Below are 21,553 nucleotides of genomic sequence, written 5' to 3'. Positions count from 1 at the left end.
TTTTTTTTTAATTTGTCAAGCAGTGTTAAATTTCAGCAGTGCTATAATCAGATGGGTCCCATAAATTTTCTCAAGAAATCTTTGTTTTCATTAGTATTTACTTACAGATATCAAATAGGTAGCCTGAAAGTACTCTAAATAATCATATTTGTTTTCTGAGACATATAAGTAAATGAGCACACAATTCTGTGCCAACAAAGAGTAATTTAAATTCCATATATACCATTTAATCATGACCACCTTTACACATATGGCACTTAGGAAATGTTTTACTAACTTTGTCTCCAAATCATCTCACAGGCCTTATTTTTTAAGTACTACATTATTATTTTTTTTTTACAGAGGAAAAGGTTTGATCCAGTTTATAGCTCTTTTTCTTTTAATTCTTACTCTTTTTCCATGTTTGGTTCTTTTAGTGCTGATAACACATTTTCTTCTTTTTTAGTCTGGGAAAATTTAGCTTTGGTGCACCATCTGTTTCATAGTGAAGTGCTTGGATTCAAGCTTCCCAGATGGGTTGAATAAGAGAAAAAGGTTAAATTATTTAACCTGAATTCACACTGTGAGTCATCCACCCTAAGTTCAGTCATGACAAAATGAGAGATTTTCAAGGTTTTTTTCTCCCTTTTCATTACACTCACTTGAAGATCACACAACTTTCAGCAGAGATTTCTCGAAACGGAACAGAGTAGCAAATACACTCAACGTTGTTGGACAATAATTTGGATTTCAAATTTATTTCTAACACACAACTTTTAAAATATTGAAAAAGTAAATGTTTCCTTTTACAAGGCATTAAAAATTAAATTTTCAGTATCATCACCTCCTAGCTAGTATTCTAACCTCTCTTTTCTCTCTCTCTTCCAGCACATCTTTTAAACTTCTCTCATATTACTCTTGTAACAACACCCACTTTTTTCCCATCTCTGCTGAAGAGAATCTCCCTACCAACAGTGCACTGACCACCACTACCTATCCTAAGAATGTCCGAAATCCATATTCTTTAGTGCTTTTTGTAGTCTGGAGTGTTAGTACTTCAATACAGTTCCAGAGTTTGCATAGCCAAAGAGCTCCCATTATAAGAGAGAGTTGAGATAGCAAAGGGTGCCTGTGTGAATAAAAGAGTGTGTATTAATTAAATTTATTGCATTTTAATAGTATGTTAAAAAGGTCCAAGTTGATTTATTGAACTTGGACTAAGTTTCACTTGGTGCAGAGTTCTAGTCCAGAGACTTGTAATGAAGTTCAAAAGAATTAGAAATGATGATTTTCCTGGAGGAATTTGTAGGAGTTACAATCAAGCTGTCCCATTCAGGGCAGAAACAGATTATTTTATTAATGAACTAAATTCCATGACAATTAATTTAACCAAAATCTGATGGACTGATTTTTTTTTTTCACTGAATTGTTCTTCTTAACAACTGACCCAGTATGCGTTTCAATGTGGTCAAAATATAACAAGTCACCCTGGCAACAAATCCCAGTCTCTTAGTAAAGTTATTAATCCTATTTGATTAATATATAGGCATATATCAATATCATATATTTGAAACTAATGATTCAATATAACTTATTCATTTATTGAAGAATCTGAAAAAAACTCTTATTTTTAGGATTAATTTAACAAGTTAAGAAAAAATAAAAAAACAAAGCAAAAGTAACTTCGGCATGGAGGGCTTAGAAATGCATAAAATAATATACGTATAAAACCTAGCACTATGCTTAGCCCATAATTCAGTGACTATTTATTACCTTCACAAGAAATGTGTAGTATTGATCCTCCAATGATTCCACCAATCTAGAAAATTATTCTGAATGTTTGTCATACAAAAGTTATTAATAATAGAAATGGCATTAAAGAGACTTTAAACTTCCTAATTTATTTTTATCTGCATGAAGCTTCAGATGTAGTTATCTCCTCACTAAGCATCACCTTGAAGTGTAATTAGTTGCTTAATTTTTTTCTTCCCAGTTAGACTGTAATCTCTTTAGGGCAAAAATAATCTCTGCTTATTCAATACTATCTCTGCAGCCCCTCAACTTAGTCTCTGGAATAGTGTAATAATATTTTATTGAATTAAACTGCATTGAAGACCATCTGCCTTCCATTTTAGGACCTCACAGATTATAGGAGAGACAATATTTTAAAAAAAAATAATTCTAATCAAAATAAATAAGCACTTTCATACATTTTCAGTATGAATAGAGTTGTGAAAACAATACAGAGCTAGGGTTACAGAGGAATTCACTAAGAAAAAGACATGTGACTTGGGTCTTGATGGATGACTGAGGCCATCCAGGTGGAAGGCTGGGCAAGGTATTTATTTCAGGCTGAAGGAAGACTTGATTTTCAATAAATGGAAATGAAAAAAAGATCTCCTTTACCTTATTATCTTTCTCATCTAGTCAGAGTTACAAAATGTTGAATACATTTTTTTTTTCAATCACATGCAATTCAGAAAGATGCCAGCATGACCAGATGGATGGTTTTCAGATTCACACTTTAGAAACACATGGTGCTTCTCTGAGGCAATTGTGTTCTGTTTCTTTTAAAATAGCAGAAAGCATATGGGGACATGATTGGATCTGCCAGCTACTATCAAAAGAATAGTGAAGCTTCTAAAATACATTTAATCAAAACCTATAAAGTGGAAAATTTTTATTGTATTTTGAAATTCTAAAGTTTTACATTTGTATAACCGTAGACATTTAAAAAGAAAACAAAATCTACTTTTTCATGAAACCACAATCCTGCTACAGCTGCCAAATCTGAGGCTAAAAAGAGAGAGAAGATCTGTGCAATGAGAGAATCTGGAAGAATTTCATTGATCAATTGTTAAGTATTTACATTCTTCACCAGTTTTGCAGATTTCTTTTAATAAGAAAACAATGTAAAACAATTTGTATATTTCCCTCCAACGTCTCTTTTCTTAAGCATTCAAACAAACAAACAAAAAACAAGTACCACATCAAACTTACATGTATGAAAACACCTGCTTTACATAATGTATGAATTATAGCTGTCCACTGTTTGTGTGAAGGCATCTCTCTATACATATTCTTTAAGCAAGTGTGGAGGTGAATGTGTTCGCACGAGTTCTAACCACGATTCTTTCATGAATGAGTTTTATAAACAGATCAAATCTTCCTAATGCTAGACTTATAATTCTACCATACTCTATGCTTTCTATGGCAACTTATATTTCCCCAAATTATTATTTTGGGATTTGGATGATTCAACTTCAAGGAGAGTGATTTCATAGGGCTGAACCTAAGGAATTAAAGGAGCTTTAGATAGCAAACCCTCTACGTTAAGAAAACATTTTTTTTTTCAAGGAGGATGACTTCCTTTGCCTTTTATCCATGCAGAGTCCTTGATCCCAGATAAAGTAAATGGTCTGCTGGTGGCTTTGAAGTCATCCGCTATCCTTCACTCATTCAGGAATGTGCATTACTCTTCTTGACCCCCACGTGCATAGAGTTTTTCTCCCAAAATCTGCTGCATTCTGATACAAATTTGTCATTTATTCTAGAATTGATGATAGTGAAAATCACATCACCTGTTATTCTCATTTATTCATTTGTTCCATAATCATTTATTGACTTCTGGGATAGGTATTATAGGGATATTGAAACACGAATTAGACATATAGTATGACTTCAAAGAGTTTATAGGCTTTTGAGGAAACTAAGATATGCAAATAGCTATACACAAGTGCTAAAGAGATAAGTTTTATAATAAAAGTATAAATGAAATGTTATGGAAGTTCAGAAGAAAAATAGGTGGTCATAAATGTTTAATATTCATAGACATTTGGATGATTTTTATTTTTAGGATATTCAAAAAAGTTCTTTGACACAGACAGAATGTTTTAGTCAACATCAGCATATCAAATGTGCACAAATAGCATGAGATTTTGTATTTCTACATGATACTAAATCGTCATCATTATCATCCTCATCATCCCACCTCCTTGGCAACTCCTTCCCACACTTTATCATAACTGCAGGCAAAAATAGTTTGTGATTTAAATATTTTTATATTTTACTTTATTTTTTTATTTTTATAAATGAGATTGCCTGCAGTTCCAATGCTATTTTTATATATCTGAAATTCCAATAAAAGCTGTCTTTAAGTAAGCTTTTGATGTTAGTCTCAACTTTAGAGGCCCAGTATCCTTAGCATATTTTGTTATTAATGAACACATTTAATTTATGTTTTCAAATTTACTATTCTAAATTGCATCAGAAGCCAAAAAACTCAAATCTGGTATGCTAAGAAGCAGCCCAGTTCTTATGTTAATATGCCTTAAAAATATTGAAAGCATGCTTATTTGTTAATTTATTTGTATTATGGCAAATTAAGATGTTTACTAAAGCAGTATTTAGTAGGAAAGAAGCAGCAGAATTATTGCCAAAGGCGGTCCATGAAGGTGTTAGATAGTGGGCTTTGAGACTGGATAACAAAGTAGATAAAGAAATGAAAGAATAAAGCCTCAAGGTCCGTACTCAAGATAATGAGAAGAGGAAAGTCTCTTTTGGTGAACAGATTGAGAAGGCAATTCAGAAAAGGGGGGTCTTGGAGTTTCTTCACGTGCTGTTCATGTTGCTTAGGTGGGCGTAGTCCTTGAAGAAGCTGCAACTTTGGATCAATCTTCTTTCAATTTATGAATAAATACACTCCAGATAGTTCTGCTACCAATTATTTATATAATAAATAGTAGTTATCACCTATGCCACTTCGATTTCAAACTCTTCACTGTATTTCAAGACATAATGAATGATCACCAAATATTAGAGCCAGGCTTAGCCAACTCTTATTCTTTTACTATGATTTTGTAAAGGTATCACTTCTATTGGATTGTCAGAAAAGTTATGATGTATTTTGTCTATGTTTTTCAAAAGTCATTTATATAAAAAACAAAGATCAATCAATGATATGTTGCCTATTTTGTTTGATAACCTTTTGCCATCTTTCAGTGAGTGTCATAATTCCTCGTTCATAGAAGGACCTGTTTTTATTTGTGAAAAAATGAACAAGGTGCTGATTTACAGCCTCATCTGAATTGAACATTATACCACGCAAGGAGTTTTGAAGAGAGTGAGCAAAACAAGTGGAAGTCTGACGGCTCAAGGTCAGGTGAGTATGGTGGATGTGGCAACACATCCCATCCAAGCTCCAATAATTTTTGACAAGTGATCAAACGTGTGTGGTCTCACGTTGTCACAGTGGAACACAACTCCTTTACAATTAACAATCTCTGGATGTTTCTGGATGATGGATTCATTCAAACTGTCCAATTACCTACAGTACACATTTGAATTAATTGTTTGGTTTCTTGATAGGAGCTCAAAAAACATGACACCTTTAACATCCCACCACATTGAGAGCATAACCTTCCTCTGATGAATGTCTGCTTTCAATGTTGTTTGAGGCAAATCATCACTTCAGGACCAAGACCGTTTGTGCACCACATTGTTGTAAACAATCTACTTCTCATGACCAGTTATCAGTTGCTTCAAAAAAGGATCGTTTTCCTCACGTTTAATGAGCATATTGCAGGTGTTTATATGCACCATCAAATGAACTTCTTTGAGTTCATGCGAACCCAAATATTGAGTTTGCTTACATATCCCAGCTTCTTCAGGTGGTCGTGAATGATGGATGTTCGATGTTTCTGCAATCTCTCATGTTGTGTAATGTTGGTTTGACTCGATCAATGCCTTTATTTTGTCGTCATCAACCTCGGTGGGCCTCCCTGACCGAAGAGTGTCGTTGAGATCAAAATTACCAGCACGGAATTTCATGAACCATCATTGGCACTGACATTCTTGTAGAGCATTGTCACTGTAAACTTGATGCAACTTTTCACAAGCTTGACACGCGTTCTTCCCTTTATGGAAGTAAAACAGTAAAATATGGCAAAAATGCAGTTTGGTCTTCCATCTTCAACTTGATGTGAAATGTCCAAAACTCAACCAAATCGCTCAAATTTTTTTTAGAATGAAGGTAGAAATGTCAGCTGTAAAATGACATAGCAATAACATAGATGTGAATGACTGCAGTACTTCCAAAAATGAACTAGTGCCATCTGTTGCAAACATGCATCATGACTTTTCCGATGACACATTATTTCCCAGGTTTCCAAATCAAATCATAGTGACTAGTGAATTTGGCAAACCAGAGGCCTTTGCCAAAAAATAAAATTAGTATTAGATCAATGAAGTCTTTACATCTAAATTCCAACATTAAATAAAACATGATCCACAGAAGACAGTAACTTCAAATATATGCTTTGTTAGTAGAAAAAGGAGCATTTATGCCCCTCATTTCTAATGGCTGTGCCAAAAAACAAACAAACAAAAAAGTTCAGCCATGCATATTCAATTATAATAGTTGTAAAACACTGCATCACAAAGTAAACACATGCTAATAAATAAGCTTGTTTGCCATAAGTAATGCTTTAATTTTCTGAGAAACAGAGGAACTCACATTTAATAAACTTACTTTAACATCAAAAATTTCTTTGCTAACTATTTTGTCGTTGACCAGAGAGAGGGTTGTCGCTTTCCACAAGTTTAAGCTCCCGTCCTAAATCACAACTGGAAGCCATCTCTTCACTTCCAAGAATATTGGCCTCTACGTAGCAAAAAATAAAAACTAAAGTAAAGCCTTTCTCAATAGGAGAAGTGATACTAACTTCCAGGAAGATGGTTGAATGTCTTCTTCCCCTCTTCCCACTTGAGCATCCCAATGTCACTTATGGGTTTTGGTGGAAAGTCACCTGCCCAGCTTCCTGCTGGTATGGTTCCTGTACTGGGACAGAGTCGTGTACACCCAGCACTGACTTCACTGTGCCTACACATCTCTCTCGTCTACAAGTTTGTCTCCTTCTGTGCTTCCAGATGGTTGCTGTATCTCCAGTATAATAGATAAGATTGCATTGAGTAGTGAAGGCAATTGGATTCTCCTTACTGAATTGTGACTCCTTTGCAAGCCAAGTCTATTTCACTTTCTCACCCCCAAGATCCCTAGGACAGTGCCTTACATACTATAATTAAAGGGGAGGTGGGAGGATGGGGGACTTGTTAAATTCAGCTAAATTGTTAATAACTCTGGTTTAAATAGCAGCCAACTGTAGTGTTGGAATGTCATGTGGGAGAAAAAGCTGGCTCCCCACCGCCAACCCACCAAGTCTCATGGTGTTAGTTCACTGAATTTCCCACGCACTCTTGCAGCCTCAGGAAGCTGGCTTTGTCTTGTGGGCACACAGCCACCTTAACCTAGCCCAAGAAACTGAAGAGTAAAATCAAAATGTCAATGTATTACTTTACACTGAGAATTGTGTGTGTACCCTTTTTACCTCACATTTCTGACTTGGAGCATCTTTCAATCAGATTTAACTTCTAACACGATAGAAAGGTACTCAAATTATGTTTAGTAACAAGACTGGTGGTAATAGGAAGAGGCAATGCATTACTAAAATTTAAGTTTAAACTATTTGGTTTCCAGTAACCCAACTAGTCTCTCAGGATTGTTTCCAAGGAGACAGTATCAATTATGATGTATAGGAAAAAAATATTTCCAAAGAAGAAAGAACTTTTAGAGGAATTTAGAATTTATTCTTATTTTGGTGTCTCTTTGCATAACTTTCTACCTAAATTAGCGACATTTGTTTTTTCTTATTTGTTGCTTAACTGAGATTTCATTCTATTTGAAGAAAAGCCTCCTAACTTTAGCATAAATAACCTGGAGAGTACACATCTTTCTCAGCATAATAAAGACATGCAGGAGGCTTTTGTTTTCAGATAAATGAAAAATTATGAGAAGTGTTTTAAGCAGCCTGATAAGGAAAGCCTGGGAGAGGGGTGTACCTTTGTGGAATGCATTTCCCTTACTGAGTCTACTCTGCAGCATGGATCAAAGCATTTATGGTATCAAGAACTAAAGCACATAAACACTTTAAAATCTGTATAAATTATATTAAAATATATATGAAATACATAGGCATAATTTTAATCATTAATTAAACCAAGTACATACTTAAACAATATTCAATCAATTCCCTATCCTGAACAGCCCTGGCTTCAGCAACAAGTGAATGATATAGTTGTTAGAAGTCGTCCACACTACCAAGGCTTTAAGTCACCTTTAATAAGTAGCTTGAAGAGAAGAATTTTATCCACTGCCCCACCACCTCCTAGTATTATAGTCATCAAAGGATTTAAGGTTAAAACTTAACTAGAGGCCAGGCAAACCTGTTCTGCACCAGTTTCCAAGACAAGAACCTCACAGAAGCTGTCTTTCTAAGACAAATGCTATTGACTGAATTGTGTCCCCTCAGAATCCACAGGCTCAAACCCGAATTTCCAATGTAACTGTTTTTAGAGATAGGTCCTTTAGGAAGTAATTACGGTTCAAAGAAGTCACCACTAGGGGCAGTCCATCCAGCCTTCTCGATCACACCAGCCTACATGTTTGCAAGAACAGCACACACCAGTGCACTCATACAGCCATGCAAAGGAACATGGGTAATGCCTCTGGCCTGTTGTCCACAACACACTTCCCCAGGAAACCACAAGCCATGCACACAAGCTCCCCAAATCCCACCAACCCAGACACACCTAGTGCGTCCACCATGTGCCTGCTGACAATCACAGCAGCCTTGACATCCATTATTGCACCAGCGCTTGCCAGGTGTGACGGCAGAAAACTCAGATAGTGCTCTTCCCTCTGCATCAGGCATCCAACCTACAGTGTCGGATATCAAGTAAGCTCCTGGTGCAGACAGTTCTCTTTTTGGAGCACGCAAATCAGTGAAACCTTGAAGCCCAATGTAGGCAAAGGGCTCACACAGGCATTGAGGACGGCTTTCCACCAGCATGATGTCTCGGCTTAGGTGGATGTTCTGGAACATTTTCTCAACATCACAGTTGGTTATTATGCTACCAAAGGGAGGCTGCTGTACTTGCCCGCCATAGTGATCAAAACGCTGGGTGTTTATGGAGTCTGCAACATCACTGCAGATCTGAAGCAACATAGCCCTTGTAGTCTGTGGCAGTACTTGCCTCCCCATGGAATCCCCAGCCTGCAGGCTGCTTCCAAGATGAAAACAGTGCTTCAGTTTGTGAGCCAGTCCAACAATGTACAGTCCTGTGAGTTTGCTCAGACAATGGGACAGAGGCTACAGAAGGCCTTTGGGGATGCAGAGAGGAAGGTTCTGAATACCAAAAGCAACCTGATGGCTCAGACTGCGAGCATGTCCAACGCCTCCCAGGCAGTCACCTTGGTGTTCACGGTGGGCAATCAGAGCTCCTTCCGCAATGGCACTATCGCCAACAGCCCCCTCCACCAGCTCTCGGGTGAGCTGGTGGGATTCTACCTCACCTACCCGCTGCTCACCATTGCTGAACCGCTGGAATATCCCAACCTTGACATATCAGAAACAACCAGAGACTATGAGGTAATTACAGGGCTGCAGGGCATGTATAATTCGCTGGTGGGTCTGCACAGCCAGAGCTTCACCAGGGTCATAGAGCAGCACCTGGCTCTGCTGTTCATGATGTCCCAGCAGCAAGGCTGGCAGTTTAAATGGGCCACCATCCTGGGAACTACACTGTGAAGATGGTAAAGATGCAGCAGGTGCCAGGACCCAAAACCCAGAGAAGCTGACTAACTACAACCTGTACAACCGGAAGCCTTTGCTGGGGACTGCAGCTGCCAAGATCCTGAGCATTGCTGGCTCCCAAAAGATGGCCTTGACCCTGCATTACATTGTCCTTCTGCAAGCTGACCCCATGGTGAAGAACCCAACCAACAACCTGTGGATCATCGCTGTGGTGCTGGTACCCATGTCCATGGTCATGGTCATCATTCATGATCATCACTGCCATGCTCTGCCGGTAGGACAAGAAGGGTTTCAAGTCCGACACTGTGATGAACCTTCCTCCAAGAGCAAAGGCTGTGCAAGGCTTTGATTATGCCAAACAACATCTGGGCCAGCAAGCAGCAGATGAGGCGGTCCTCTCTGTGACCCAGGCGGCAGTGATCCTCCCACTACCTGTTAGAGATGCTCCTGCTTTGCAGGAAAGGGACGTCGCCCAGGATTGAAGCACCATCAAGATGGCCAAGTCCACTAAGGCCAGAAAGAGCAGGCTGCCCAGTGAGAAACACTGTGTCATCAGCAATGGGGAAGCCCAGCTCAGGGAGGCACTCACCCTAGAATGCAATGGCACAGCAGAAAGTGACAAAGGAGGAGGCACGAAAGAGAACTATGCCAGCAAGCGATGAATGGGAAGGAGCAAGTCTTTTTGACAGCTCTGGCAAGACGGCTGCTGATCCCTTTAACACGTCTTCTGAATCTGTGCAGCTCCTTGCTATAAAGCCCACTGCCCTCCCCGTGGTGCGCCCACCTCACATAGGAGCCAGGAGTTGGCAGTCCTCAGCAGTGAGGTGAACAAAGCCCTGACACAGAAGTTAGACATCGGCGCTATTGGGACAAGCTGCGCCTCAAAGCTAAGAGGAACGGATATTACAGTTTCCCCATAGCAGACACAAAGCTCAAACGGAAAGAAAAAAGATGTACGAAAAAGCCTCAAGAGAAATCGAGCGTGTGTTAGATCCAGACCCAGAACTGTGTGCTCCATTTGCTGAATCCAAACACAGTCAACAGGTGAAGAACTCTGTCTACTGAAGCCGGCAGGCTCGGTAGCCTGAGTCCAGGGGAAACAGGGACGGACCTTCTGTGGCTCGGCAGCGACTGCAGGAGGAGAGACATCCTAACAGTGGATATGGCCAACTCAATAGAAACCAACGCCATGGGTTAGAATTCATTTGGACACAGTCTTCTTTTAGTTCATAGCAATGTTGAAAAGCTGGATTTGTTCCTGATTTCATAACTCCTCATTGTGCCATGGGGACAATGAGATATCCAACAGCGATTTGGTGGTTTCATATGATGAAGCACATGCTTACATGCAGTGATGCTTCTAAACTGCAAATGTTCTAATCCCATCAAACTTCCCCAGATGATGAGTTACAGTTTGGTGCCTCCTATCAAGCTGTTTACATCCTGTCACGTGTCATTGCACCCATGAGTTGCACTCCTGTGAAGACACTCTTCTAAAATATGCATATTCTATAAGGTTCACCCTGCCGCAGAATTTCAAATGGCCATGAATATGCTCTTAGGTCTTATGAAAAATATTTCTTTCCCATTCTCCTAAAATGTTTCTCTTAGTACAAATAAAAAATTTTCTGTAACAAGAAGAAAAAAAATGTCACAAGGGTGGAGCCCTAATCCAATAGACTGGTGTCTTTATAAGAAGACACCAGGGATGTACATGCACAGAGAAAAAGGGTATGTGAGCAACAGCAAGAAGGTGGCCATCTGCAAGTCAGACGGAGGCCTCAGGAGACACCAACCCTGCCAGCACCTTAATCTTAGACTTCCAGCCTCTAGAATGGTGAGAAAAGAAGTTGCTGTTGTTTAAGCCACCAGTTGGTTTTATTTATTTTTTTATGGCAGTTCAGCAGAATAGTATAATAAATGTAGCAGGTGCTTGTTGAGGTATCTGCTCAACTCATGCCTCCCTTTTTGCTAAGAACTACCCCCAGAGTGGATCCCTAAAACTCCATATGTACTAAAGAGCCATGGCCTTATGGCTACAGAGACTCAGATTTGTGGGGGATCCCCAGAATATTTGAGGCCGATCATATTTTCTCTCCTGGGAGATTGAGACTGGGAATCAGAAGTGCTCGTCAATCTCTAGTAGGGCTTGAATTTGGGTGATATAAAGGGGGGTTGTGTTGTCCTTGTACACAGAATACCCCACATGTCAGAGATCACCTGATACTCAATGGGAACCCTTTTCTTTTTTCTTTCAAGTGAGTACATACTAGGTGCTAGATACTGCTGTGAGAGTTGTATATCTATTTACTCATTTAATCCTTACAATGACCTTCTGAGAGAGAAGTTTTGCAGATCAACAAACTCAGTCACAGAGACGTTAAATAGTTTGCCTAAGATTCAACAGCTGGCAAGTGGTAGAGTGAGTTTCAAGTCAGGCAGCTTGGCTCCAAAGTCCAAGTTCTTACCTGCCATCTATATTGCCTCTCCCTTTAAGAAGGGAAGGTAAAGTACAGCATAGGGAATATAGTCAATAATATTGTAATAACTATGTATGGTGTTGGGGGTATAGACTTATCAGGGGATCACTTTGTAAGTTATATACATATCTAACCACTATGCTGTACACCTGAAATTAATATAATATTGAATGTCAACTGTAATTACAAAATAAAAATAAATTTACAAAAGAAGGGAAGGGAGGACAATGAGGAAGAAAAGACGAAGCTCACCCATTTTTTCAGAAGTCCCTTTATACTCACAGATTTAATAATAACCAATTCCTCTATTTGCAGTAAACATTGCAAGTCCGTCATCTACAGGGACTTAAAACTTACAAGGGCCCAACCGAATCGTAATGTGGCAATGCCAGCACAATGCTGCAAGTGAGTGACATGGCAGCTTCCCCTCATTTCACCCTCAGAGCAACCCTTTGGTCCTAAAGAACTCATTACTGTAAAGCTTTTTTCCTTTGTGCAGTGACCATCAGCACAGAGAGACAACAGGGTGAAGGTTTGAAAGGAGGCAGTATTTGGGATGTGAATGTAGACATAAGAAATCTGTTAGTGTGAATGAAAATGTGAGTCAGCAGAAATCCAGGAAGGAGCAGGCCCAAACATTTTGTACTTGGGAGTTTGGTAATTGAGATGGTTTCCAGACGTATTCCTGGAATGTCCAGAGTCTTCCTAAGGTTTATCTTATTAGTCAATTAGCTTTGACTACTCAGTATTTGGAGTTCCTTCCTCCCATAAGGGACTTACTGCTTTTAACTAAAGTTTGACTAATTTTGTATGTGGAAAACCCAAAGAGCTTTAAGATGTACTCATTTTTTATTCATGTTATATTCAAAGTTTTACTAAAAAAGAGAAAAGTAAATGATGTAAGAAATAGATCCAAGTATCTTTGTAAGATTAAATATATAGAATTCAATTTTAGAGATATGATAAAACTATATTAGGATGAATTTCTTTGGTCAGTTATTGTCTTATTTTACTCTCTAGTTTTATGGCTTTATAGTGAAGCTCTAGACTAATGTTACAAAGGTCACTTACACAGTACTTTTTTTATAGCGATAAGTAACAAATAAACTAAGAAATGTCTAATGATGAAAAATAGTAACTCTTAAACTTGTACAAATGTCAACATATTGAATTTAGAAGTAAAAGAAAAGAAAATATATATGTATTTGCAGGACACACTTCCCAAAACTAAGGGTCCCTATAAGTTAGGACAAAAAAGAGAGGTCTCTCACCTTCTTCCCCACCCCCCACAACAAAAAACCAAATCTTAGGCCATTGTTTCTTAACACTGTGAAAAATGCCAAGTAAACCAACTCATAGATTTCATAGTTCAAGAGGCTGGGTAGAAGTCTATCTTCTTGATGGAGCTGGAAGGAGGTGGACATACATAGAGAGAAAATGGAAGTGTTCTGATATGGTTTAAAGAAAGAAGAGGAAGAAGAAATGTATTCTCAGGACCAGAAATAATTTAAATTTTTAATTCAAGGTAGGGCATTTCTCTGCTGGGCTTTCCTGATGGAAATCTTACAAGAAGCCTGGAGATTTCTTTGGACTACTGTTAAAGGGTAGTTTTTATTTGTTTGTTTATCACTAAAGCTGTAGGATATACAAAACCAAATTATACACTAATGGGGCTTCTTCATTGCATATAGCTACAAAGCTTACCTGAGTTTTTTCAGCCAGTGGGGAGTATTTCATACAGTCCCCCAAATAGAGAGCAATTTTGAAATTAACAATAAGAATTGTGGAGCATGCACTGTGGATGTATTTACATCTTGCTTGAACTGAATTTGTACCAGATGACCTCTTAAAGTCTTCCCTAACCCATCTATGTTTTCGTGTGACATTACATGGCATCTTCTCCACATAGTATTTTTTATGTTTATTTTATTTTATTTTATTTTATTTCATTTCATTTCATTTATTTATTTATTTTAGCTGAGCCATCCTGCCGACAGCTCAGCGGCAGCTCAGCTCGGGCCGGGACTCAAACCACTGTTGCTCAGAGCTCGCACTCTCGAGCGAGCTCTTAACCAACTGAGCCACTCGGCCTCCACAGAATATTTTTTAAAAGACTGCCCCATTGTATTTTCAATTTGGAACTTTAATATCCCAAGATAGAAGCCATCTGTACTGAAAAAGAATACATATACAACATACTCATATAAATTTTTTATCATAAGATTTCTATCACCTTCCTGATGCATTTCGCATAAATTGAGCTTAACTAGCTGAATTTCCTAAATGGAATAAATCACCAACAATGAAATATGTTTTGTAGTGTCAGAAAATTGACTTGAGCCCTGGTTGGTTTTCATTATGCACATGCCTGTCATCTAAAAAGATAGTTAAATGGAAAGAGAAAGGGAAGCATGTGAAATTCTGAAAACCCAAAGCTATTGTTAATTCCACTGCATCTTAAAGTCGTCTTTCCAGACCATACCTGGAGTTCTAAACAGCCCCCAATTTGACATCTCGCTTTCTTGAGTTACAAACAGTTGCATTCCTTAAAACCAGTGACTGTCACAATGAAAGAGGAAAGGTTCTCAGGAGGAAGTAGCTGTCAAGGATGGCTAGACTAGAAATTTTACTTATCTTGACAGCGGTTTTGACTGTAATGGATTAACCTCCAGGATTAGTGTTTGCCTACTTTCGCCTTTTCCTACCTCTCCCTCTTTTTAGCAAATGTCTGGATCCCTGTGACGTTGTTTTATTATCTGGAGACATTTTTGTTTGTCACTACGAGGAGGGAGGTGCTACTAGCATCTAGTGAGTGAAAGCCAGAAATCATACTAAACATCTTACTATGTATAGGACAGCCCCCACCCCACAAAAAAGAATTATCCAGCCCAACATGTCGATACTGCCAAGGCTGAGAAGCCCTGTTTTAGTCCTATCTTACAAATACCCAAGCAAGTGTGTCAACTAAAAGCAGTATTAACTTAGCCTCAATGTGTGCTCTTGTCATAGTTTAACTTCTTTGACATTAAATGAATGGATACGATATCCTTCTGTAAAGAAAATATCCTTCTGTGATTAAAATATTCTTATCGTCCTGAGTTATAGCAAATAAGTATAGCTGACTCAGGTATGAGACCAGCGAATGAAATTGCTTGCTACGGTTGGATAATAGTAATTTGCAGCTAAGTCATTCTTGGCCCTGGCTGCACATTATAGTTACCTGGGGAGATTTTTTAAAGTACTGGTGCCAGGGTCCCGTGTCCCTGGAGATGCTGGTTTAATTGGTTTTCAGTTTGGGCCTGGGCTTAAGTGGCTTTCAAAGCTCACCAGGTGGTTGTAATGTACACCCTGGGATGAGAACCATTGATTCTAGCCAGTAGGCACCACTGCTCTGTCAACAGATTCAGAAATTCATTGGAGGGTCTAGGCTAGGACTTATTTTGGCAGTGAGATTAGTAAATAAAACAGTTTCAGAAATGAGCTTGGTGTTCTAATCTTACCAGTTTTCTCTGGATGGAGTTAAAGAGTGAGCCCCAAGATCTCCCTAGTCTATCAGTACCTGCTAATGCCCATCTGAAGGACTCCCAGAGAATCTAATCTCTGTAAATTTAAAATAATGCCGCCTATGAATGCTAGGTGAGCACACTGTGCTAGCTCTACATGTGTGTTTATTCTTTTTTCGCTGTGGTCTTTTTTATATCACACAAAGTGGGAGTGGAACTAGCTCAGTTCTTGCCAGTTAACTGCTATTTCAAATAATGCATTTTCAGCGGTGAGGATGGGATGCTATTTAAAATGAAAATATTAGGAAATATTAGGGATTATATTTTCAAAGTCTAATGTTTCTTTTTCTCTTCCAATAATCCTCTGGAATTAAAAGGATAGTTTTGCTTTTGCATTGTTTTTCTCCTTCCACATGCCAGTCTTTAGACTTAGCTTTAGCAGTAAGCATGGATATTTTCTGTACAAATTTGGAGGACCCCATGATAGAGGTCTTCCTGGCATTGTTGTTGAAATGTTAAGACTAGTGTGCATGCATGCTTCAGGGAGGGGTTCTGTAGAAGGAATTAGGAGGAGAAGGGTATGCTCAAGGAGTTCACCACATCCCATCCCTGCTCCCCACAGAGCCTGCTGCCTTTCAAGCCCATTGCTTTGTTGTGGGTCAGTTCCCTGTTCCATCCCATCCTTAAGTGATAGGCTATGGCTCAGCCTTGAAACTAGGCAAAAGAAATTTTCTTAAAGGAAACAATTTAAATGAATTCATTTAATATTTGCAAAAACAGCATTAAAACAAAAACATGATACACACACATACACACACACACACACACACACACACAGGGTGCCCAAAAAATGTATATGTACTTTAAGAAAGGAAAAAACTGTATTAATTGTAATAATCAATATATACCGATGACAGAAGATGAATACAAGTCACGTTTGACTTCTGTAATTACAAGAGGTGCTCAAAGTGGTTACCATCAGTGTCCAGACACTTCTGATTATGGGGAACTACTGCTTGAGCAACATTGACCAAAGTGTCCACTTGTATACATTTTCTTGGCACCCCCAATACATATGTGTGTGTGTATGTGTGTGTGTATATACACACACATATATATACATATATATGTATATGTGTATACACGCATATATGTACATATATATATTATGTGTCTCACCAACATATATACCATATTTCCCCATGTATAAGACGCACCCTTTTGTGAAAAATTTGGGGTCTACAAACTGGGTGCGTCTTATACAGTGGTTTTAGATTTTTTTACTTTCAATTCCCGCAAGTGATGAGGAGTTGTATGAATTTTATGATGAATAAAACTTGAGTTCAATAACTTTATGTAATACATTTTTTCAAAATTAAGGTGCGTCTTATACATGGGGGAATAAGGTACTATGTATATACATACTACATATGTTGGTGAGACACGTAATATATATACGTATTGGGTCTTCAGAAAAGTGATGACATATTTTTTCTATGTTTTTCAATGGTCATTTATTTATATAAAGATCAATCAATGATATATTGCCCGTTTTGTTCAATATTCTTTTGCCATCTTTCAGTGAGCTTCATAATACCTCATTCACAGGAAGACCTGTCTTTATTTGCGAAAAACTGAGCAAGGTGCTGATTTACAGCCTCATCTGAATTGAACGCAAGGAGTTTTGAAGAGAGTGAGCAAAACAAGTGGAAATCTGACGGCACAAGGTCAGGTGAGTATGGTGGGTGTGGCAACACATCCCATCCAAGCTCCAATAATTTTTGACAGGTGATCAAACTTGTGTGTGGTCTCGCGTTGTCACAATGGAACACAACTCCTTTACAATTAACAATCTCTGGACGTTTCTGGATGATGGATTCATTCAAACAGTCCAATTGCCAACAGTACACATTTGAATTGATTGTTTGGTTTCTTGATAGGAGCTCGAAAAACATGACACCTTTAACATCCCACCTCACTGAGAGCATGACCTTCCTCTGATGAATGTCTGCTTTCGATGTCGTTTCAGACGAATCATCACTTCAGGACCAAGACCGTTTGTGCACCACATTGTTGTAAACAATCTACTTCTCATCACCTATCAGTTGCTTCAAAAAAGGATTGTTTTCCTTACGTTTAATGAGCTTATTGCAGATGTTTATACATGCCGTCAAATGAACTTCTTTGAGTTCATGTGGAACCCAAATATTGAGCTTGCTTATGTATCTCAGCTACTTCAGGTGGTCGTGAACACTTGAATGATGGATGTTCGATGTTTCTGCAATCTCTCATGTCATGTAACGTGGGTTTGACTCGATCAATGCCTTTATTTTGTCGTCAACAACCTGGGTGGGCCTCCCTGACTGAGGAGCCTCGCTGAGATCAAAATCACCAGCACGGGATTTCGTGAACCCTCATTGGCATTGATGTTCTTGTAGAGCATTGTCACCGTAAACTTTATGCAACTTTTCACAAGCTTGAGGTGCCTCCTTCTCTTTATGGAAGTAAAAAAGTAAAAATATGGCAAAAATGCACAGTTTGGTCTTCCATCTTCAACTTGTAAAATCTCCAAAACTCAACCAAATGTTTTTTTAGAATGAAGCTAGAAATGTCAACTGTCAAATGACATAGCAATAACATAGATGCGAATGACTCTAGTACTTCCAAAAATGAACTAGTGTCATCTGTTGCAAACATGTGTCATGACTTTTCTGAAGACCCACTATATATATGTGTGTGTGTGTGTATATATATATATATATATATATATACACACACACACACATATATATATATACACAAACATATATATTGAGTTGTTGGAAAAGTTATGATGCATTTTTGCAACAAAAAACATAGAAAAAATGTGCCACGACTTTTCTGACAACCCAAATGCTATATATACTATACATGTTGGTGACACAATTAATATATATACACATACATTATATATATATATATATATATATATATATATATATATATATGCTCAACAATTATAGCTATTTTATTTGAAGGATGGTTTAGATCAAGTGCAAGGTATAACATATGCAAATCTGATATGAAGCAATACAGAACTATTACTGACTCCTGACAATGCTAGGGAGTATACCCAGTCATCAAGGATACCATGTTAAGGCTATCAAGTCATCTCAGGATATACTGAGATTTGAGGAAGGCAACAGAATCAAACCAATGAGAGTATGCAGTTGTCTAATGGCCAGCTAACTGTCTGGCCATTATATCCTTCGCTAATTTTAAGGCAACTCTCACCAGGAACCTTAGGAAAAATGAAATTGTGTGACAAATTGTATATTAACGGTCATTGGACACTATTATCCCTTCAAAGTAGCTGTGTTAGTTATGCTTTATGGAAGATTCAGCTAGAAGAGGCAGTCAACACAGAACATAGAATTGCAGTGACCAAAGGAATTTAAGAAAGTCCTCTTCTATTCTTCTGACTTAGCTCTTCTTGTAAATCCAAAAGAAAAAAAATGATTGTCTCAGCTCATTCTCAAGACCTAGAGAATAACATCCTCCTCTTAGTTGACTTTTAGACATGATGCATTCAGATGCTTTTAATTTTTTACTTACCAATATCTGCCTCTGGACTATGATAAATGAGAGTACTAGAAAAAGCACTATAACTGTGAGATGACAATACTATCAACTATAAAAAGCAAAAGTTGTAGAGTCAGACAGATGAGTTTAAATTATGATTCTAGCACTTCCTGTTACCTTTGGCAAAATTTTAACCTGTCTGAATCTTAAGCTCCTTTACTGGAAATAAGAATAACTAGACACCCACCACTCAGCATTCTGTGAGAATCACAGGCATGAAGTTGGCCACAGAGAAAAACTTCAAAAAATAATGGCTACTGTTGTGATTATTACTGCCTCCTTTTGCCCCCAAGCTCTACTTTTACTTCCCTTCCAAGGTCCTCGAGTTCCTCTGCTCCAATAACAGAAGTGGGATTTGACCACATAGAAATAGAATTGGGTCAAATAACCTAGAATGAGTAAGAACAGTAATTGGGGAAACGGGAATGTGAGTGTTTATTCATTAGGAGAAGGAACATAGGAGGGTTGACGGGAACCTCAGATTAATGGTACTAAAATATAGCCTCATCCATTCCTGGACTTTCTTTGCTCACTCCACAATAGAAAGTCTTCATAGTCTTTGGGAACTATGAAAAATTACAATTTTGCCTTTTCATGAGAAGAAATCAATGTTGTAGCTTTAGATAAGTTTACTTTTAGAATCCTCCCTCCAATTGGATTACACTCTCTATTTATGATTCAATATTGTATGACATGCTACAAGAAGCATCTTAATTAAAAAGTGAGGGCTGGCCAAGTGGCTCATTGGTAAGAGTTGGCTTGGGAGCACAAGCTCTGAACAGCAGGGCCGCCAATTCAGATCCCACATGGGCCAGTGATGCTGCCCTCTACAGCTAAGATGGTGAACAACAGCTCCACCTGGAGCTGGGCTGCTGTGAGTCGCCAGTGATGGCATAGGCTGCAGTGGGCTTCCATAAGCTACTGTGAGTGACCGGCAGCCAGCGTAAGCTGCCATGAGCTGCCGTGAGCGTCCATCCAATGGCTGGCGACCAATCTGCCTCAGCCAGGAAGAGCACAATGATCACAATACCATGGGCCAGTGAAGCGACATCCTCCACAACTATACTGAAGAACAAAAGGACAGCAACTTGTCTGTTCCCCTTCCCTGATTCCCCAACGCTGTTCCCTCCCCAAATTCCCCAATAAAACAAAACAAACAAACAAACAAAAAAGAATAATCCTCCTTTGGGATTGATAAAACTTGAGATGACTGACCTTCTAGACTTTACTAATTATATATGTTTGGTTTGTTAATTAATACAATTAGGATATTAATACCTATCACAAAGAATTGTTATAAAATTTAAATATTTAAATGTAAGTAAAGCTTAGCATATATTGGGTCGTTAGGAAAGTCATAAGGTATTTTTCTATGTTTTTCAATGCAAAAATGCGTCATGACTTTTCCAACCACCCAATAGTATGTGGTCAATAAATGTTCGTTTACTTCCATCTTCGTACAGTGATTACTCAACCTAAGTTTTGTTTTGTTTTGTTTTACTACAAATGATTTCAAGAAAAAAAGGTAGAGAAGTATTAATATTTCTTCTAATCCATAATCTTATAAATTGCTGGTTTCATCATCTTGCAGGCTTTACTGTAACTTTGAGCTGCCATTAACCTAAAAGAAAATCTCTAAGAGAGTCACAAAGCTAAAGTTTAGGACTTTGCAAGCACAATATGTCTCAGCATTTGGGATTTGCTTTCTCAATAAGTTCTGATTAAGGAAGTAAATGTATAGAAGCCTATTAATGTTCAGTTTGAATTCTGCAAAGAGAACAGCTTTCAGAACTACAAAAACCTCTTAAATTATATCTATTTTGGGGAAAGAAAAAAAATCTAGGTAAGCCTGACTTATTCTAAAAGGAAACCATTTTCTGTCCTTCAACATAAGTCTCATAGGGATAAAAATTAAAGTCAATTTAGAGGAACTCTATTTGGAAACCAGCTGAATCCCATGTTTGAGGCTGTTGTCTCCATAGGCTCCTACCCCACAGAATGGGCTACCATACCATTTTAACCCTTAGTGGGCATTATTCTGGGAATAGGGGAAGGACGTACCTTATACCAGAAGGCATGTTTAATATTTTAAGTGAAGTCAGTGCCATATTTCTATGCAAACACTCACAACATAACATTTACTTCTGGTTAAATAAGAGAAAGGCAGAGGCATTGTTGCTGAGACACAGTGGAGTTACTGTTCAGAATGTATAATGGCTCCGGGGCTGATTGAGAGAAAATGTGTCCGGTTCCTGGACCCAGAAAAGATAATGGTCATCAAAAGTAGTTCCAGATGTCCCATATAAACAAAATGCCTCTA

At 38.2% G+C, this 21,553-nt stretch overlaps 1 pseudogene; it reads left to right on the top strand.

Moving 5' to 3' along the window:
* Positions 1 to 6,763: 6,763 nt before the first annotated feature.
* LOC109393171 (UPF0606 protein KIAA1549L pseudogene) lies at positions 6,764 to 10,827 on the top strand (annotated as a pseudogene).
* Positions 10,828 to 21,553: the final 10,726 nt, after the last annotated feature.

The sequence above is a fragment of the Hipposideros armiger genome, unplaced genomic scaffold (assembly GCF_001890085.2).
Source record: "Hipposideros armiger isolate ML-2016 unplaced genomic scaffold, ASM189008v1 scaffold_368, whole genome shotgun sequence".
Lineage (NCBI taxonomy): Eukaryota > Metazoa > Chordata > Mammalia > Chiroptera > Hipposideridae > Hipposideros > Hipposideros armiger.
The sequence above is the reverse complement of the archived record's forward strand: the minus strand, read 5'-3'. Positions and strand labels throughout refer to the sequence as shown.